Consider the following 18,363-nt stretch of genomic DNA (forward strand, 5'->3'; position numbering starts at 1 on the left):
ATACAGAAACAGTATCCTTATCTAATGCTACTTCACCACCAATGTTTACTGACAACGTTTTCCAGATTGGCATGGGACGGTCTGGCTGGGAGGTTTGCCTGGGGGGTCACAGTTGAATCAACAGTCTATAGTGGTGGAAATTCATGGGTTTGTGAGGACTGACTACATGGCCCCATAAGTGATAGGAATGGGTGTCAATCACCTTCCTTCTGGGTCCACCTTGCCAAAGTACTTGCAAAATGTTGTTTCTACTGTCATGGTCAAATTCACTCCTGGTGTAATGAGGTCCACTATTGTCAATGGACTGAGTTTGGCCAGTAGGCAGAGAAACTAAGGACCACATGTATCCTGGTTATGGAACTCCTTTACTGTTTGTGCAGATGACTTTCTAAAGCCTGTGGTGATACTTAGGATGGTAATGGCATGAAGTAAGCTCACACTGTTATTTCTTCTGGAACTGAGAAGAAAGGTACCCCTTATTACCAGTTCTTGTTGGCGCTGTTGTGCTAGGGACATTATTGACTATGAACTGGACCGAGGCCTCATGTTCACATAGGCTACTGAACAGCTTGCTAATTGGTAACCGCTTGTTCAGCTAATAACTTAGGCCAGATTCAAACCAATGGCCGTGGGATAAAAGGTATCATCGTCTATTCCCAATTCCCCAAGCCATGCAGCCCTCTCACATGCTAAATATACATTACATAAACAAAACAACAAAATAAAACAAAACCCACTATGTCAAAAGAAAGTTATTTAAGTTGCAAAGTCAAGCATTCACAAATTAGGAAATGCCATATTTACAGTTGCTCAGGTAACCTTAATTCTGCCCCCCTGTCTGTCCAAACTGAATGAGGGAGGGACTCTATGGAAAAAAACAATATGTGATCACAATTAATGACATATGCACAAGGGGGAAGAATGAATGTTCTTATGGAAAACCATAAATGTGACATTTCCTTATATCTAAACATTTGATTTTGATAAGCAACATTTTTAAACATATTTCTTTAAAATGTAACTTCAGCTTCCTAGATTTCTTTTTTTCTTTTTTTAAGGAAAAGGATAAAAACACTCAGTTAACATCTATAGCTGTAACTTTCAGATTTCATTAAAAACAAAAGACAAAGATTTAGCTCTTATGACCGTAGAGTAAACCTTTGAAACCTGAATCAAGTATGACTGCATTGGTTACATCTACAAGGAGCCTGGAACAACAGCTCTGAGAGTTGTGAATGCCCCACTCACCTCAATGAGGTGTTCATGCTGGTGCTTGGTAATTATAATTATAATTAGGTGCTTAATTATTTCACATCTTATTTAAGCCTGGAAGAAAGGAGAGGGATGACCATAATACGAAGATCCACACAATCCCACCCTTCTGTATGGGTGGGGCTTATTTTTGGTGGACATTTGAAAAGCATCATTTCCTCCTCCTCAATTTGACCCCTACTAATACCATGCTGGGGTACAAAGACTCAGTGAGAGAAGCACCCACACATCACAGCAGTCCCCTAAGATTTCGTCTGAAAACTCTCTTCCAATCACTGACTTGTTCAGCTTGTGATAGCTACATACCTACAAAGCCTAGTTTTCTCTATCTTGGCAAACGGGGGTAGATGCTTTCAGCAGAGATGAATAATCCCCTAACCAACTCCCTAGAAGCAATGATCAATTTTCATTGGAAAAGCCCCCCTCCTGAGTTGAATAAACTTACAGAGTAAGGTGCCTTCTGCTTACAAACAGCTCTTTAAACAACTGACGTACCCTGAAAACATTAAAAACAGAGATTTTAAAAAAACGTTTGGCTATTGAAAGATGATGGTGGCTGCTAAGGCAGACCATTAAAAACAACCCCACAAAACCTTTCCCTAGCCTGTAACATCTGAGGACTGTTGGCTGATGTCATCTTGAGTTTACCATAGTAACATGAGTTCTGACGGCGTTCTTCTTGTGTCACCTCGGCGCTGAGCCCCTTGCAGGCTGCTGCAGGACTGGGTACTGCTTGTACATGCACCTATGTAAACAGCCTCCTGCATATGCATAAGCTTCCTTCTGTTTGCTCAGATTAGTGCTGATGAGGAATTGGGTGAGCAGCAAAGAAAACATGTTAGAGGCCTTGAAAGTATTCATGAGTATTATGGGCTCAGTCATCTCATGAACTAATGGGTGGCATCTTCCCAGTTGCAATTAGTGCATAGCAGGGCTAAGCTTCATCACCTAAAGCTATAGCAGTGCTCCTTTTAGAGCACTGGTATTTGCCATATTAGATTAGGATACCTCTACATTGTGCAAAAAAAGCCACGGAAGTGAGATTCAAAACTCAGATGGGATTCGTGCTATGGGGCTAAAAATAGCAGTGTAGACTTTCCCACTTGGGCTGGAGCTAAGGCTCTGAAACCTGGTGAGAGGGCTGGGTCTCAGAACCCAAGCAGGAACATCAGTTGAGCCAAACTCTGAGACTCATTGTCACAGGCTTTTTTTTTTTTTTTTTTTGCGCAATGTAGACGTACCATTAGACCATTGCTAGCCTGTTTTTTTGACAGTGGCCAGTATCACATGTTTGAATCCATATAAGGGACAATTAGGGAAAAACCTGCCCAAGGAGATTCCAGTCTGTCCAAATTACTTAAATGCCTCCCCATTACTAAAGTATCTGAGCACTTCACAATGCGCAGAGTAGGAAAATGCTATTATTCATGGGGCCTGGAGAGACTTGCTTGATGTTACAGAGGAAGTTCATGGCAGAACAGGTCTCTTTAGTCCCAGCCTAGTGAACTATCCATAGACCATCCATCTCACCCTCAGACTGAGTTGGTTTATGCCCTTAAACAGGGGTCTCTTTCCCTGATGATTTGTGCGTGTGTGTCTGTTGTAACTGTGGATTTTCTCATTATCCATTGATATGTCTATTCTGTATTAATGCTCCTATTTTAGATCTTCACTCTGCAAAGATTTACACATGAATTTAACTTCCAGCATGTGCAAAGTCCCATTTACAGCTGTGTGAACAACAGATTTTCCAGTTCACTGGCAATTAAAAAAAAACTGGGGAAAAATATTCATTTGGGGCTGAACCAAAAAATGAATATTTTTCAACATTTGGGGGCCAACTGAAAAGTTAAAATAAAATAAAAATAAAAATTACATAGGTCAAACAAAACATATTTTGAAGCAAAACAAAATATATTGAAAGTCATTTTGAAGTGAAAGAAATCAAAATGTTCCCTTTAGAAAATGTCAAAATGAAACATTTAGGGTTTTGTGGACTTTCTGAGCAGTTTTTTTTGGCTGAAACAATCTGGCAAAATTGACTTGAATTTGCAAAACATTTTTCGTGTCACCAGCTCTGCATTTTTTGCACACACAAAAAATTTCTTTCAAAATCATCATCTAGAGTTAGTCCCACTGAACTCACTATAAAACTCAGTGGCACTACTCATGTACTTAACATTAAGCATTTGTGTAAGTCTTTGAGGGATTTGGGGCTTTAGATAGATTTTCACATGACTTAAGGGGAAGTTAAAGTGCGCACGGGTCTTGTATTGACTCTCTGCACAGGGGTCAATATAACTCAATGAGCACAATTGTCCAAATTGCATGTGAAAATAATGTGGGAACAGGATACCTAATGGTGCTAATTTTGTTGGTTGAACTTAGATACTGACCTTTGATACTCTTCCCCATAATGACACAAATAATAACAGTGTAGAAAAGTATCAGAAAAACACATTACCTGGAACACTGAGGTTGCATTCCAACCTGTGGCATTGGTCGAGCCAGTGACATGCCATATCTGTTTTCAATAAACCCAACTTTTATTGTTGGTTAATGAGCTGAATCCTGAGCAATAAAACGTGTCATAAAATGAAAACAGAAGAGTCTTGCAGTGTCTGTGACATTCTTTGGTCAAGGACAGCTGGGAAGAACCAATTTGGGGGGCGAAGGGTGTGAAATTTATTTGAAAAATCAATGTTTTAAGTATAATGGGTATTTTCTCAGTCTCATGCTGTGGAGGGCAGCCATCTTGAAAAGTGACTTCATTTAGAAAACTGGCCCAAATCCCAACAGCTGCATGTGCAAAATGGGAAATTGTAAGAGAGAAAAGTAGTTGCCAGTCTGCTCCATTTCTGGTTAAACCATCCTAAATAGGACTTTCTTTAAAGCTAACAAAAGGGAATTTAGTGTTAGGTTGATGCCTGAGAAATACAGCACAAGCAGTGAAAGTCATTGGAGTTGACAGCCCTAAATTATGTTTTCACTGCTAAAAGAGGTATGTTTCAATATCAAGATAGCTAACTCATGATGGTTATCTCCGTGCAAAAACCTAGTGGAGACAAAGCACCAGTAGCTTTTACTTCAGTGTAGCTAATCAAAGTCATAACTATATCTCCACCTGGGGTCTATCTTCACTAGTTACACCAAATTTTGTAAACATTCAGATCTAAATTCCTGAACTCAAATCCCTCCTGCTTTTGACAGAACCTTCCTATGTGACTTTGAGCAACTCAGCTAGAATACGTCTACACAGCAACAAAAGACCCGTGGCAGTGAGTCTTAGAGTCCAGGTCAAGTGACTCAGGCTCATGTTGTGATGCTAAAATTAGCAGCATAGTTGTTCAGGCCCAGACTAAGCCCAGGCTCTGAAATATGGCAAGGTGTGAGGGCCTTGGAGCCCATGTTCCAGCCTGAGCCCAAATATCTGCAGTAATGTTTTTAGTCCCGCACTGCCATTTTTTTTTTTTGCCATTCCAGACATAACCTTAGTTTTTCAGTTCCCCATCTGTAAAATGGGGACAATGGCATTTTCTTACCTCATACTGGTGTTGTGAGAATAAATGTATTAATAATTGTGAGGTTTTCAATAGGGGCCATATAGGAACCTGAAATAAATGTGACCCAAATCTCAATAGAACCAGTATCTGTTCACGTTAGATTTCATCCTAAGATGGTAGAAGTTTGTGCTGATGGACAGTTTATGTCATCTTGCCAATTTGCCACCATTTGGAGCTGAACTTTCATAGAACAGCTCTTGAAATTCCAGGACTGTGTCATCTGAAGCTAAACTCTCACCAACAAACATGCAGCTGGAACTGGCTAGGAGAAATTCTTCCTCTCACTTTCTTTTCATTTAAAATTGTCTGGTCTGTCAGTCACCTCGGAGAAAGGGTTCTCCAGGAGTTAAGGCACTAGCCTGAGATTTGGGAGACCTGGGCTCAAGTCCCTGTGCTGTCACAGACATCCTGTGTTGATACCAGAGAAACTCCATTTTGAAATCCCCAGACTCCATTTTGTATCCCTAGCTTCCATATTGAATAAGAAAGAGTCACTCCACTATTAAATGGAAGCTGCAAGCCACATACCACTAAATATAGAATTGGCGGGAAAACCAAACTGGCAGGAAAAAGGTGGCAAACAATAATTATTCAGCACAGCATAACATGAGGTAAATAACGGTCACAAGTCTAAAAATAGAACTGGCAGTTGGCAAAAAGGAGATAAACAAGCAAGATGATTTTGTGATATGTCCAAAAATAGAACTGAAAAATGGTATAAAGGTCAGCCTGTTGGCTGAGGGGACAGAGCTGAGGAGACGAGAGAAGAAGGAAGATTCCGAGAGAGTCAGTACTGAGAAGTCACCAGAGAGAGTCTGTCAGACAAAGTTATGGCTATAGCTATAGCACAGTATAGTGCTAGTGTGTATAGGCGAGTGGGGGTTAATAAAGATGAATGTGTCTGTTGTGTTGAGTGGGAGAGGAATTTATATACAAGACCTAAAGAACATCTAAGATTGGCCATCTGAAGTGAGGCACATCACTTAGCATCACTTCAAATTGTAAGGCAATACGGTTTGGGGCACTCTTTAACTTGTTATAGGAGATTTGTGTTTTAGATTGTTGTTGTTTGCACCAATAAAAGGGTTCCTTGTTTTGGAAAGAACATTGCTTGTGTCAGTCATTTATCGGAAGGCTGTATCCATGACCTCCAGGTATTTCTTCAGCCACCCTGGCGACCCACACCTTAGGAGCACAGATTGGTTATAATAGATTGGCACCATCTAAGTACTTTAGATAGATAGGCTATGCTAAGGACCTAGGATAAATCGAGTTTGGCACAACTAGAGCATGACTCTAAATCAAGATTTAAGCACCGTGCACGAGGGTGCGTGTAAACAGCAAGGGGAGGATTTCCTGGATATATGATGCAAACAGCTGTTAGCTCTAGGCAGCTGCTCTCCTTCAGAGCACATTGACTGATGGATCCTCTCACTGAGATGTCAGCTTTTGCTAGTGTTTTAGGAAAGATAAGTCACTAATGACAACAGTTGAAATGGGTTTTGGCAGGAAGATAACACCAAAGTCCTTTACAAAAAGTTGCTCTTTATCTGTCAGAGTAGCAGAGCCAGTTAGGTTTTTTTTCATATTATACTTTGTCTCACGGGTAGGTTTGGGGAACTATTTTCCAAGCATGAATAGATCCTGCAGCTTCAGGGGCTGATACATGTTAGACTGCCAGCTGGAGACACTTATGCACTGACAGCCATCAACTCACATGCAAAACCCCATCCTTCCCATCATGCTAGTGTGCCTCAAATCCTGACTTAAAGGGACCCCTTTGGTCTCCATGACCTCTCTGCCCACTTGCAAGCAGACAGTATGATGTACTTTGAGATATGGCCAGATTGAGATCCTTGACTCATTTCACACAAGCTACCAAATTATAACCACCATGAGTGATCACCGTGGCAGGATTTGAACTGGTTGACCTGGAAGTGAAGGAATTTATTGCCTGCTCCCTAGCCAGCATCGCTATATCAGAAAGTGTGTATTGGCTAAGTTATAGGCTGTGGTGGGATGGTCCAGAAGACAGGCTATCAGAGTTAGAAACAAGAGACCTGTGTTCTGTTCCTGGCTCTGTGGTGTGACAGGCAAGTAATTCACTTCTGTCTGACATCCCATCTTTTCTATGTAGACTGTAAACCTCTTCAGTGCAGGGATTGTCTCTTATTATGTGTTTTTACAGGGCCTATCACAACAGGGGAACAATTTTGTGCTACTGTAATACAAAAAACAATTGTACAAAAGGTAGCACCCTGAGTGGTCTGCCTCTGTGAGTGATTTGAGACAGATTAGATTGATAAGGGTGTCATAATGAAGACAGTGTAATGAAGAATGATTGGAGCAGGGAAATCTCTTCTAGTGATTTGATGTGTGATCTTGGATAAGTCACTCCATTCTGTGCCTCAGTTTCTCCATCTATAAACAGGGGATGGTGATATTATCCTAGCAGAGTGGTGAGAAATAACTAGTGTTATCAAGTGCATTGAGAGAGGTGGTTGACAGGTGCTGTATAAATGTGAAGTATATTACATTATTACATCATTCTCCCAGCTTTTCTGCCAAAATATGCCCTGGACAGAAAAGATCCAGACACCAAATGGGCTATTAAGTGTGGATATTTGACAGTAGTTCAGCTACGTAAATACATTAAATAATAAATAATGATAAAAATAAAGTAACAATACTTAGCATTTAAATGATACTGTGCATCTTAAAAGCACTTTCTAAACATTAATTATACTGAAAAAACCCAACAACAGCTGCACGTAGGACAGATTCATGATTCATTTAAAAATAATATAAGAGGAAAACACAAAAGACAGAGACAGGATTACAAGAATATTCATCCTGGCTCATATCATCTAGTGTAATATCCTGTCTCCTACCATGGCCAGATACTTGAGAAGAAGAATAAATAACAATCCGTAGTATTTATACAGTGCTTTTCTTCCATGGATCTCAAAGCATTATGTCCACCAGATCACAGATGGGGAAACTGAGGCACGGATCGGTGAAATGAGTTGCCTGTGGTTGCTCAGCAAGTTAACTGCAGAGTCAAGGACCAAGATTCTGAGTCCAGTGTTCTTAGGTTAAGGTTGATATTGCTTAAAATTTTTTATATTAGCTGGTACAAATGCAGATAATATTCTTATTACTCATATTATTGTTTATTATTTCTAGAGCAGTGCTGTCTTTGAGCCTTAGTATTAGGCACTGCACGAACACACATCTATTAATCCTTTTCGAACCCTCCTTCTATCATATCTGCCTTGGTAATACCTTATAGCAATGAGTTCCCTAAATAATTATGTGGCATAATTATGTAAGAAAAGGTATTTCCTTTTATCAGTTTTAAATGTGTTGCCTTTCTTAATTCTATAGGACATCCTGCTTGTCTTGTGAAGAGGAAGGCTAGGTAGCATCACCCTTCTGACCTTCTCTACACATTTTGTTACCTTATAGATCTATTTCCTTTCCCTTCAGAGCAACTTAAACCATATGTGGTCCGGGCAGCCGTCTGGAAAGAAGTGAGTGGGAGCTGGCATCTGTGATAGCTATTAAAGTTGGTTGGAGAATGGTGCAGCATTTGTTCAAACCACACTGCTTAAGGCTACCATATCCTGGCATTTGCAGCTAACCCAGTGTGAGGTTTGCCCAAGTTCTCTCTGGTTCCCAGAGGCTGCCCAGTGGGGTGGAGGAGGAGGCGAGATCTCCCAGATGAAAACAGGGAGATGCACAATTCAACCAGAAATATCTCCTCCCACCTCACCCCTTTGTACGTCTCTTCTTGTGGACAAGGACTTTTTACATCCCCACCACTGAACCTCCAGAACAAGGAAGTCTGTTCTCCAGCCAAAACAATGAGTGTGTCCTAGCATAATTTTGTAATCATTGCATGGGAACACTATAAACAGGGGGTGCAGTAGGTCAGGACTGACATGCATCAGTACAGCTGTGGGGAGACAGGCCTGGGAAACAGGCAGTGCTGCAGGTCAGGACTGAGGTGTGTTGGAAAGAACTGTATAGGTGACCAGTGTAAGGTTCCCTCACCCTACCCTTCCCATTGCAAACAGTCCTCACAGGCTACTCCATGGCAAGGTCACCACTCTGTGCTTTATTTACAAAATGGTCAACAAGTGTTTGTTCCAGTGACACGTTAATCTATTCGCCACTGGACAGTGCCTCCTCCTGGTGGTTCTGGGGATTTCTTGGTCAGTCTGATGCTCTTTTGTGTGGTTACACCCCATCAGTTTCTTCTCTGCAGCCACTCTCTCACTCTCAGGAGTCAGAGCTGTCCTCTTTGTGACTCAGCCCTCTGGCCAGGTCATTATTGTGGTTTCCCCTTCTGGGCGGGAATGTATCACGGTTCCTGCTCTCCAGCTGTCTCGGGCAGTCGACTGCTTCACTGCCTCATAATGCCACTCCTGAAATGACTAGCAGGGGAACCCGGGCCCACCATCTGCTCCAGGTTCCAGCACAGGGACCCACTACATAGCAGCTAAGGTCCATGCCCTGCATCTTGTTGCCTTTCCCTCACCCATTTCCATACATCCTAGTCTTCCCAACTCCTTTGGGTTTGTCAGTCTCTTCATGGAGGAGTGATTCAGCCCTAGGCTGACCACATTCTGGCTTATGACTACACTATAGTTTAAGTTGACATAAGTTACGTCACTCAGAGGTGTGATTTAGCCACCCTCTGAGCAACATAAATTATGCCTACTTAAGCGCCGGTGGGTGGGGTCAGCGCTATGTTGGTGGGAGAGCTTCTTCCACAGATGTAGCTACCAATCACTCATGGGGACTGGAGTAATTAAGCCGACAGAAGAGATCAGTTTAGAGCGGTGCAGCTGTAAACTTTCTAGTGTAGCCGTAGCCATAGCCTCTGTCCGAGAGCCCAGGGCTGGAATATCAAGGGAGTGCTGCTGATGGCCATGACTTAGGTATATGAACCAAACTGTAAGTAAGCCCAGGATTTGAACAATAGAGGATACTGCAGGTTGGCACAGCTGCATGGTGCCTGGGCCTGCAGTATGAGGAGGCAGTGAAGATTGGGATTGAAAGGCATTGGTAGAGCAATATGGAAGATACTTGGACAGTGCCTGGCTGTGCTCTGCCTACATTTACAAAATATGGGTGTACTGACATTTATATATAGATATAGAAGTGTGAATAAACTAGATATAGATAGAGAGACGAGCGGACAAGTCCTTCTTCATGAGCATCAAAACTCACAACATTCAAAATTCCTCAGGAGTTTCAGTTTCAGGTTTGTGCACTGTATAATGTGGACCATCCTGTGACATCAGCAGGCTCGCTGAAGAATCCCAAAATTACAGTTAAAATGAAACTCCCAGTACCATCTAGAAAAACCTTCAGGATGAGATACTCAGCTAGCGCTTTGAAACTTAGAAAGTGACCTGTTTGAAAGCATTATCTGTGGGTACTTTGTTTATCACTGTTTGCGGCTCAGATTTGGCTTCCATCACAAGTGTGCAGTGAGCTTGGTGGTGCCACTTGTAGGGCCTAGTGGGTATTTGTCTGGTTCACAATACAGCCATTCATTATTTATCATTATGTATGTTTCAGCAGTGCCCAAAATGTGCTAGGTTCTGTAGCAACATACAGTTCCTACCTCCAACAGCTTATGTCTAAGATGCTCACAACATAGCCCAACAGCTTAGGGTATTTCTACTGCCAAGGGTGTCTCAGAACTGGATTGAGGTGAGCTGATAACTTCCTGTAAACATCTGATGACAGGACCAGCTGGAGGTGTTGTGGGTTTGGGCACAACAGAAACATTTTCAAAAGTGCCTAAGTGACTTAAATGAAAATCTCAAAGGTATTTGGGCTCCTTGATTTCAGTGGAAATTACAGAGGAACTGTGCCTTAAGTGCTTTTGAAAATAGGAGTTAAGCACCTAAATCTCTTAGTTGCTGTTAAAAACTTTTCCCAAGTTGTGTAAAGCCCAGAATTGAGGCTCATGAGCTGAGCTCTAGGGATGTGTCCAGGGCTGGAGCAGCCTGGAGCTTCCACATCAGGATTGAGGGGCATTGACAGAGCTATGGTGGAGGGGCCCAGAGCTGGAACAGAGGGTGCTGTCGGTCAAGACAGATACATTTGCAAAGCTGTGTGTGAGGCCTATGTGTGGAACAGCAAAGACTTGCTACAAGTCAACAGTGGAGTCCATTGACAGAGCTGGGGTGGGAGGCGGCTAATGCTGGAACACGAAAGAGTTTCCAGGTCAGATGTGAGATCTATTCGCAGAGCTCTAGTGATGCAGTAATGGGAAAACTGCTACTCAAGTCTGAGGTGCGTTGGCACAGCAGTGTGGGAGGTGAGTGCTGCAATGAGAGGGGAGAGCTTCTCTAAGCATCATCAAAACTGGGGTGGAGGTGCGGCAAGCTCTCAAAGCACCTGCTCACACTATGCCTGGCTCTAGTCAGCACTGTCAGTCTCACACTTAAAAAAAAAACATATTAAGTTTATTCCATCCAAGTATCTCTCACTCTCTCCTCCCCTCCACCCCTCATCTGAGCTCATACATGGCTCAGGCTCCCGAACAGCTGCCTGGTTGCCAAGTCCCCCCGGCTCACTCCACGCCGAAGCACGGAGCAACACGATCGGGATGATAACTGGGCCAGCTGTTAGAAATCATTTCAGTACCGAAAACAATTAAAGTGAAGCAGAGGTATAAATAACAGAAAGCCCTTTGCTCCTTTTCCTTGCCTGTCCATTGCGGTTTCCCCATTACAACACTACTCCAATCGCCACGCAAACATTGCAGATCATTAAAAGGAATTTTTGTAAATGGTTTAGGATGGAGACAGATTATTATTATTTTTTACCCTAGGCTATTTTGAATGTAACTCAGGTCAACAGCAATGACCTTGATTCTGCATGGGATCCCATGGCTCCAGTGATCTCTCTCTGAAGTCCAGAGTACACTGTGATGGTGAAGAGGGTGCTTGTGAAGGTCCCATTTCAGGATTGTAACCTGGGGTCAGGATGGGAGGTTTCTGTGTTTCATTGCAAATGCATGAAAGTGATCCAATTCAGTAAATAACCTGTGAAATTTTGCAAGCTTTTAACTCAAAAGGTGAATCATTTCTAGGTGAAAAAAATGCTCATTTTGGACTCAAAAAGTTACTCCCCCCCAGCAGCAAAATGCACAAATCCTTAATCTGTAAGCACACCATTTCATTCAGACTAGGGTACATTTGCACATAGGGTGACCAAATGTCCCGATTTTATAGGGATAGTCCCAATTTTTGGGTCTTTTTCTTATATAGACACCTATTACCCCCCCCCCCCCACACACCTCTGTCCTGATTTTTCACACTTGCTATCTGGTCACCCTATTTGCACACCACATGTGATGGTGAATTCTCTGGGTATCCATGCAAAGCCGGCAGTGTTGCAATAGTCAGGGCTGGCTCTAGGAACCAGCATTCCAAGCATGTGATTGGGGGACACTTCTCAAAGGGTGGCACTCCGATTTTTTTTTTTCCCTTCAGGAGCAGCACTCCGGCTTTTTTTTTTGCTTGAGGTGGCAAAAAACCTGGAGCCGGCCCTGGCAATAGTTCTTGCGCAACCAAATCTCTGAGGTGCCAAATGGCCCTAAACAAACTCACAAATATATTAAAGAATGTTCACAAAAAATGTTTTCCCCTCCCTTTTCTGCACAGCCCCAGCAGAGAGAAAAGACTGCTGGCAGCTGAAGGCTACTTATTGACTTATGTAAAATGAGTTGCTGTATTCTCGGGTCACTTTCCTTGTGGACAAATTTCTAAGCATCTGCCGCTACCTAGTTATTTAGTCTTATTACCTTGTTGACTGTCTCTGCAAAAGGGACAAAGTTGCAAGGACCTTGTAGACTGATGTCCACTCACCCCAGCCCTACAAGTGATCTATTCAGGCATACAGAGTGCAAGTACTGTACATCCTGTACTGGCAAAATTCTGTGGATGAAAAGAGATCTTAATTCTCCAGGGATGTCAGTTGTGATGCCTGTCACCAGAGTTAAGGTTACACCAAAATATAAAAAGAAAAAAAAAGTTGATAGTGACTTTTAGACTCTGAGGCACTGGAAAAATATTATTCAGTCAAAGTCAAATGTTAGCTTCCCTTTGTTTTGAACTCCAGTAGCATTGCCTGTCTCAGAGTGCTTCACTAGCTATTTGCAAAGTCTCCCAGCTACCTCTCTATACACACACATTCAATGCAGCAGTGTCAGAGACAGGAATAGAACCAAAAAAAACCTCTAATACTCATCCCCTTGCTCTAGCTTTATGTTGGAGCCAGTTGGAATGCTAGTGCCAAGCACACCAAGAGTCGGGGGGCAGGGGAAATCAAGTTAATCAATCACAATCTTTTGAGATTCATGGGCAAATCTGATGGAGCAGAGATAGAATTTCCCCTTTTTCTGTTCTATGCATTGCGATAGGACACGGCAGCCTTCCTTATATTGATTTCCCTGTGCTTCTGGGCAGCAGGGGTGGTACATCTCGCCCAATGTACCAGGCATTCTAGACAGAACCTATGTAGTTAATGTTCAGTTCTTTAGCCTTCTCCCCCTCCCATCTACAATATGAGAAGCACAAGCAGGAAAAGACTTATTAACCAGAATTATGGAAGTAATTACAGGTGAATCAAAATCTGAACCATTTATCTAACTTTGTCTCTGACCCTTTGGTCTTTGGGTAAGATGAAACCTGCCTCTGACCCAATCCTTGGTTTGTTTTGCAAAACAAAATATCCTAAGAAAGGGTTTGCAAAGCCCACGCCATCCCTACTTGGCTCAGTTGCAGCCTAGATCACACTGTGCATTGGAAGATGACAAGGATCCCTCAGTCTCTCGTATCACTGCAAAGTGGCCATTTGGGGAACCCTGGATTTGGAGAAAGGAATGTTTACACCCTTCCCACTTCTGTCCATTTCAGCAATTGGGATTTGACTCTCAGGGCTCCACTCTCCTCCTGCCCTGCTGTAAATCAGGAGGAATGCCACTGAGCTCAGCAATTATATCAGTGTAGAAGAAGTGACATAAGAAAGGAGACTCAGATCCTTGATTCGGAGCAGAATACAAGTCCCAGGAGACGGCAAGGCCTGTCCATGTGTATTGTGTTAGGAGTAGGTCCTGAAAGTGCCTTAAAAGCTGATGAAAATGGTGTGGGAAGCAGAGAATGGCAGCAGAGCTCTGCAGGGTAAGAAGTTAATTTCTTCTCAGCATATCACCTTACGGCTGTCTCATACTGTTACTGCTGGGCCCTCCCATTCTCACAGCCCCTCCATCTTCAGCAGGCTGCCTAGAGCAGAGCTGAGCCTGCTGCTGATTTCAATTTAAACTCATCATTGGAGGGTAGTATTATTGTTCCATTTGCTCGTGCACTCTCTATTTCTTTCAATTTTCTTGCTGGCGGTGGTTTCTTGCAAGGCCCATTTCCATGGTAACCCTACTCTGCTCCCCACTCGCCCACCTTAAAGTCATGCTGAAAGATCTCAACAGAAACAAACTGGGGGTGTCTAAGGGTGAGTGAGGTGTCGCATCAGGGGTGACTAGTGACATTGTGCCCAACCCCCATTGAACTGCACACCCTGAACCTGCAGGCCCCTTCCCCACTGCTGAACTGCACGTCCAGTCCCCACAGACCTGTCCTCCACTGGTCTCTCAGTCTCCTCAGTCCCTGCTTCTTGACTAGTTTCTCTTTCTTCTCTTCCCTTTGACAGTTAGCTCAGCTCCTTCCCATGCTGGAAGAGAGAAATGCTTTCCTAAGGTTACCTGTGGCCCATGTCAAGGAGCACGAGGTTTAGTCATTATTGTATTTATTAAACTTTACCAGAAGCCCTCACAGTGTGCTTCACCATCTGTGCACTTTCTTCTTTTGCAAGTTGTAACAGAACATCTCATGTAACAATATTTATATCAGATGGCACCAGTGAGGCATAGAAATGAAACAAAATAAAAGCAAATTGATACTAAAATCATCCCACACTACTATACATTTGAACAATCCATATGTACTGAACAGAAGCCTCACCTGGTTGGATCAAACCAGCAGTCCATCCAGTCCAGTATCTTCACCTCATCATTTCAGCGACTGTCTCATCTTGTGAAGACATGCAACCGGTGATGAGTCCACTGTCCCATCCCTCTTCCTGGGCTCACTAGCTGTCCCACCATCAGTTCTCCCACCATCACTGTTGCATTATATATAAGGTGTGCAGGGTTAGTTCCCATTTTTCCTGCAGTCAGTCCACAGCTAGGAGACTGACCTTCCCCTGGCTGGCTTTTCTGCTGGCTCCCAGCCCTTATGACTGCTCGCTTGTCAGGCCCGCAGGTGGAGCCAATCCACAGGCCAGGCATCAGGTCTGTTTCACCAGCCCCAACCTGTCAAGTATCAGAGGGGTAGCCGTGTTAGTCTGGATCTGTGAAAGCAGCAGAGAATCCTGTGGCACCTTATAGACTAACAGAGGTTTTAGAGCGTGAGCTTTCGTGGGTGAATACCCACTTTGTCAGGGTATTCACCCACGAAAGCTCATGCTCCAAAACCTCTGTTAGTCTATAAGGTGCCACAGGATTCTCTGCTGCTTTCACAGCCCCAACCTGTTTCTCTTGATTGGAGCTGGCGGAGGAGGGGTAATTAAGTGCTTTTGCACCAGCACCCTGCTACACAACCCTTCTGAAAATAAGATATAATTTTATCTAATGATCTGGGAATGTTCTAATGAGCCATTAAATATCCAGACCTTTTTCTGAGTCTTATTAAACTCTTGGCCTCAATGATACTTTGTGGCAGTGAGGTCTACAGTGTAATTATGTATATATTAAAAAGAAACCCGATTGGTTCATGGATAATTTACAGGTGAAAAAAAAAAAGGAGTTAAATTCAAAACTAACACAGAGCTATTTGAGATTCTTAAATAAAAAGGAAAGGCAAAGATATTCATTATGATTTGACTCAACCTTTCTTCCATCATTTATTTTGTCCCCTGTCCTACACAACTTGCTGTTTTTTCAGGAAGAGAAGGAGGGAGGCTGAAGAGGAGAGGCAGGATGGTCGAGCGCTTAAGGCACTAGCCTATGGCATAGGAGACCCTGATTCAAATTCCTGCTGTGACACAGATTTCTCGGGTGACACTGGGCAAGTTTCTTAGGTCCAGATACTCAGATGGATTCAGGCTCCAAATGAAATCAATGGGAGTTGGGAGCCTAAAGACCTTTAAGGTTCTGAGCCTTAGTCTCTGTGTGTCACATAACAGCACTTCTCATAACACTTCTGTGAGCAAGGGAATACTTTAAAAGTAGTGCTCAGATACTACAGTAATTGGTGCTATACAAGTAACACAGAGAGATTGCTTAGGCCCCTTGCAGGCTGTCTCCTGGTGCATAAGCGGCCTTGCTGTGTGATCAGAAGAATGCAATAATGTAGAGTGACCCGAACAACCCTGTATTAATCGAGGCTTCCTCCTTGGTAACTATATTTTCCTATTCTTTCATTCCTTTGTCCTCTCTCCATCTCTACAGTGTGTGAGAGAGACTCGGGGCAGGTGTATAGTACAGCACGCCCCAGCGGACTCTGATTACTGGACAATGTAAGTCAGAAGGAAATGGATGCTGCTCCACGCTGATGGGAAGTACAGCTGTGGTGGCTCACGTGATTCAGAAGAATCCTGTCAACACATCCTAGAGTGTGCGCGAATGCATGAGCCCAGCTTGTCTGTGATTAGAAGGAATGCTGAAGGGAGGAAGAGCTGTGTTTTGTCATATGGCCCTTCTAGATCTCCTCAGAAGATGCTGGTTGTGTCCATGGGGTGACGGAGAGGTGAGCAAGGGAGCAAGAGCCCTTTCCATCCACAAAGTTCTGCACACAGGGGGTCAGATTCAGTGTTGTGCCTTCGGGAGGTGCAGCAGAGAATGAGCGGCCCAGCTGGTGGGGGGCTTTCAGCCCTCTTTGTGCCTCCTAGATTCAGGAGTGCTGTGGGGATGCTTTAATTCATGGCAGCTTACCAAAGGCAGCTCCTCATTGCAGAATCTCCGTAGTGCATGTCCCAGGCCCAACTCCACCTAGTTCTCTGCACCAGGACCTGAAATGGGGGCAGCATAGGACTGATTGCAGTGACTGCTACTTCTGCACTGGGAGAATTCTCCCCCCACCACTTGTGACATCTTTACAGCTCTAGTACACTGCCAGATTGGCATGCAGGGGCCCAGGAAGGGGAGATTTTTGCACCCAACACTTTGAATTTTGCTTTTAGTTTCAGGTGGGAATGAACCATGAAAATTCAAAGGAGAAGTGTTGAGTTTGGCCAGGTGATCTCTCAAATCCAGAGAGATATCCCAGCTCCTTGATACCTAGATTTGCTGCCTTCACGCTAGTCAACATAAGAAGTGCTATCTCTCAAAGATTCTGGCATCTCTGAGCCCATATTGCATTTTATGACCTATTCCAGTGGCTGAAGTCCAAGCAACCTCCTTTTCCCCATACACTCTTTTCCTCCTCTCATCCCCAGAATGGTGAGGTCAGAGGGAAATTGTCCGAGCAGGGCTCTGAGTGTCTTTTGGTTATGTCCTGATGTCTTGAGGCTGACCCTCGTATTGGGACAATCAAAAGACCCTCTATTTTTATCTTAAATCATAGAATCTCATAAAGGGTTTAGACTGACTAAACAAGGATTCTTACTTTCACTCACACCCCTATACACCTGGAAACACCAGCAGACACACTTAGAAACATATACACCTGACAATAGATGCACACAAACTGGCAAACAACCACAAATTCAAATACACTACTCATACCCACACCCACACTAACAAAAACCCATACACACACCCACACACAGACTATGCACATACCCTTCTGTGCAAATTATCCATCTTCCCTTTGTATTTGGCTTGGCTGAACAGCATGCCCTCTGTGACTCAGCCAATAGATATCTGGACTAAGATAAACACCAGACAGTTGCTGGGAGCCAGAGATAATTTTGTGATTTACAGCTGTGTGGGGCTATGCAACAGAGACCCTACGACCCCCACCCTCAATCCCCCCTAGAACAGGCTGTTTCTTTTCAGATGTCTACTTCTTGGGCAAAGACTGGGGGCAAGAAGAGGAGATTCTTTCTAAAAGCCACAGGTGTGACACATGAGTGGAAGAACCAAGCTGCTCAAATCCCTTTCTGCTGAGGGAAAATATGGTGCCTGGCAGCTTCTTGGAGTGCTTATTTTACAACCTTAGGGCCAAGAATGTTAAAATGAGATGACTTTATCTCAAGGTATTTTGGGCCCACGAAGAAGCAGGAAATATCAGAAACAGGTTTGGATAGTTCAGATAAGCTCTCATAGGCTTTTGAACTACAGGGTACTGACCAAACGCCTGACCCCTTTGAAGCTCACCCTTAACTATATTTCATTCTACTGACTTAAGTCCCCACTGTACTGTACTTTCAGTACTATGGTGTTAGGTATATTACTTAGGGACCACCAGAGATCAGACCCCCATTGTGTTCCACACTATACAGACGC

Source organism: Chelonoidis abingdonii, chromosome 18, assembly GCF_003597395.2.
Source record: "Chelonoidis abingdonii isolate Lonesome George chromosome 18, CheloAbing_2.0, whole genome shotgun sequence".
NCBI classification, from domain to species: Eukaryota; Metazoa; Chordata; order Testudines; family Testudinidae; genus Chelonoidis; species Chelonoidis abingdonii.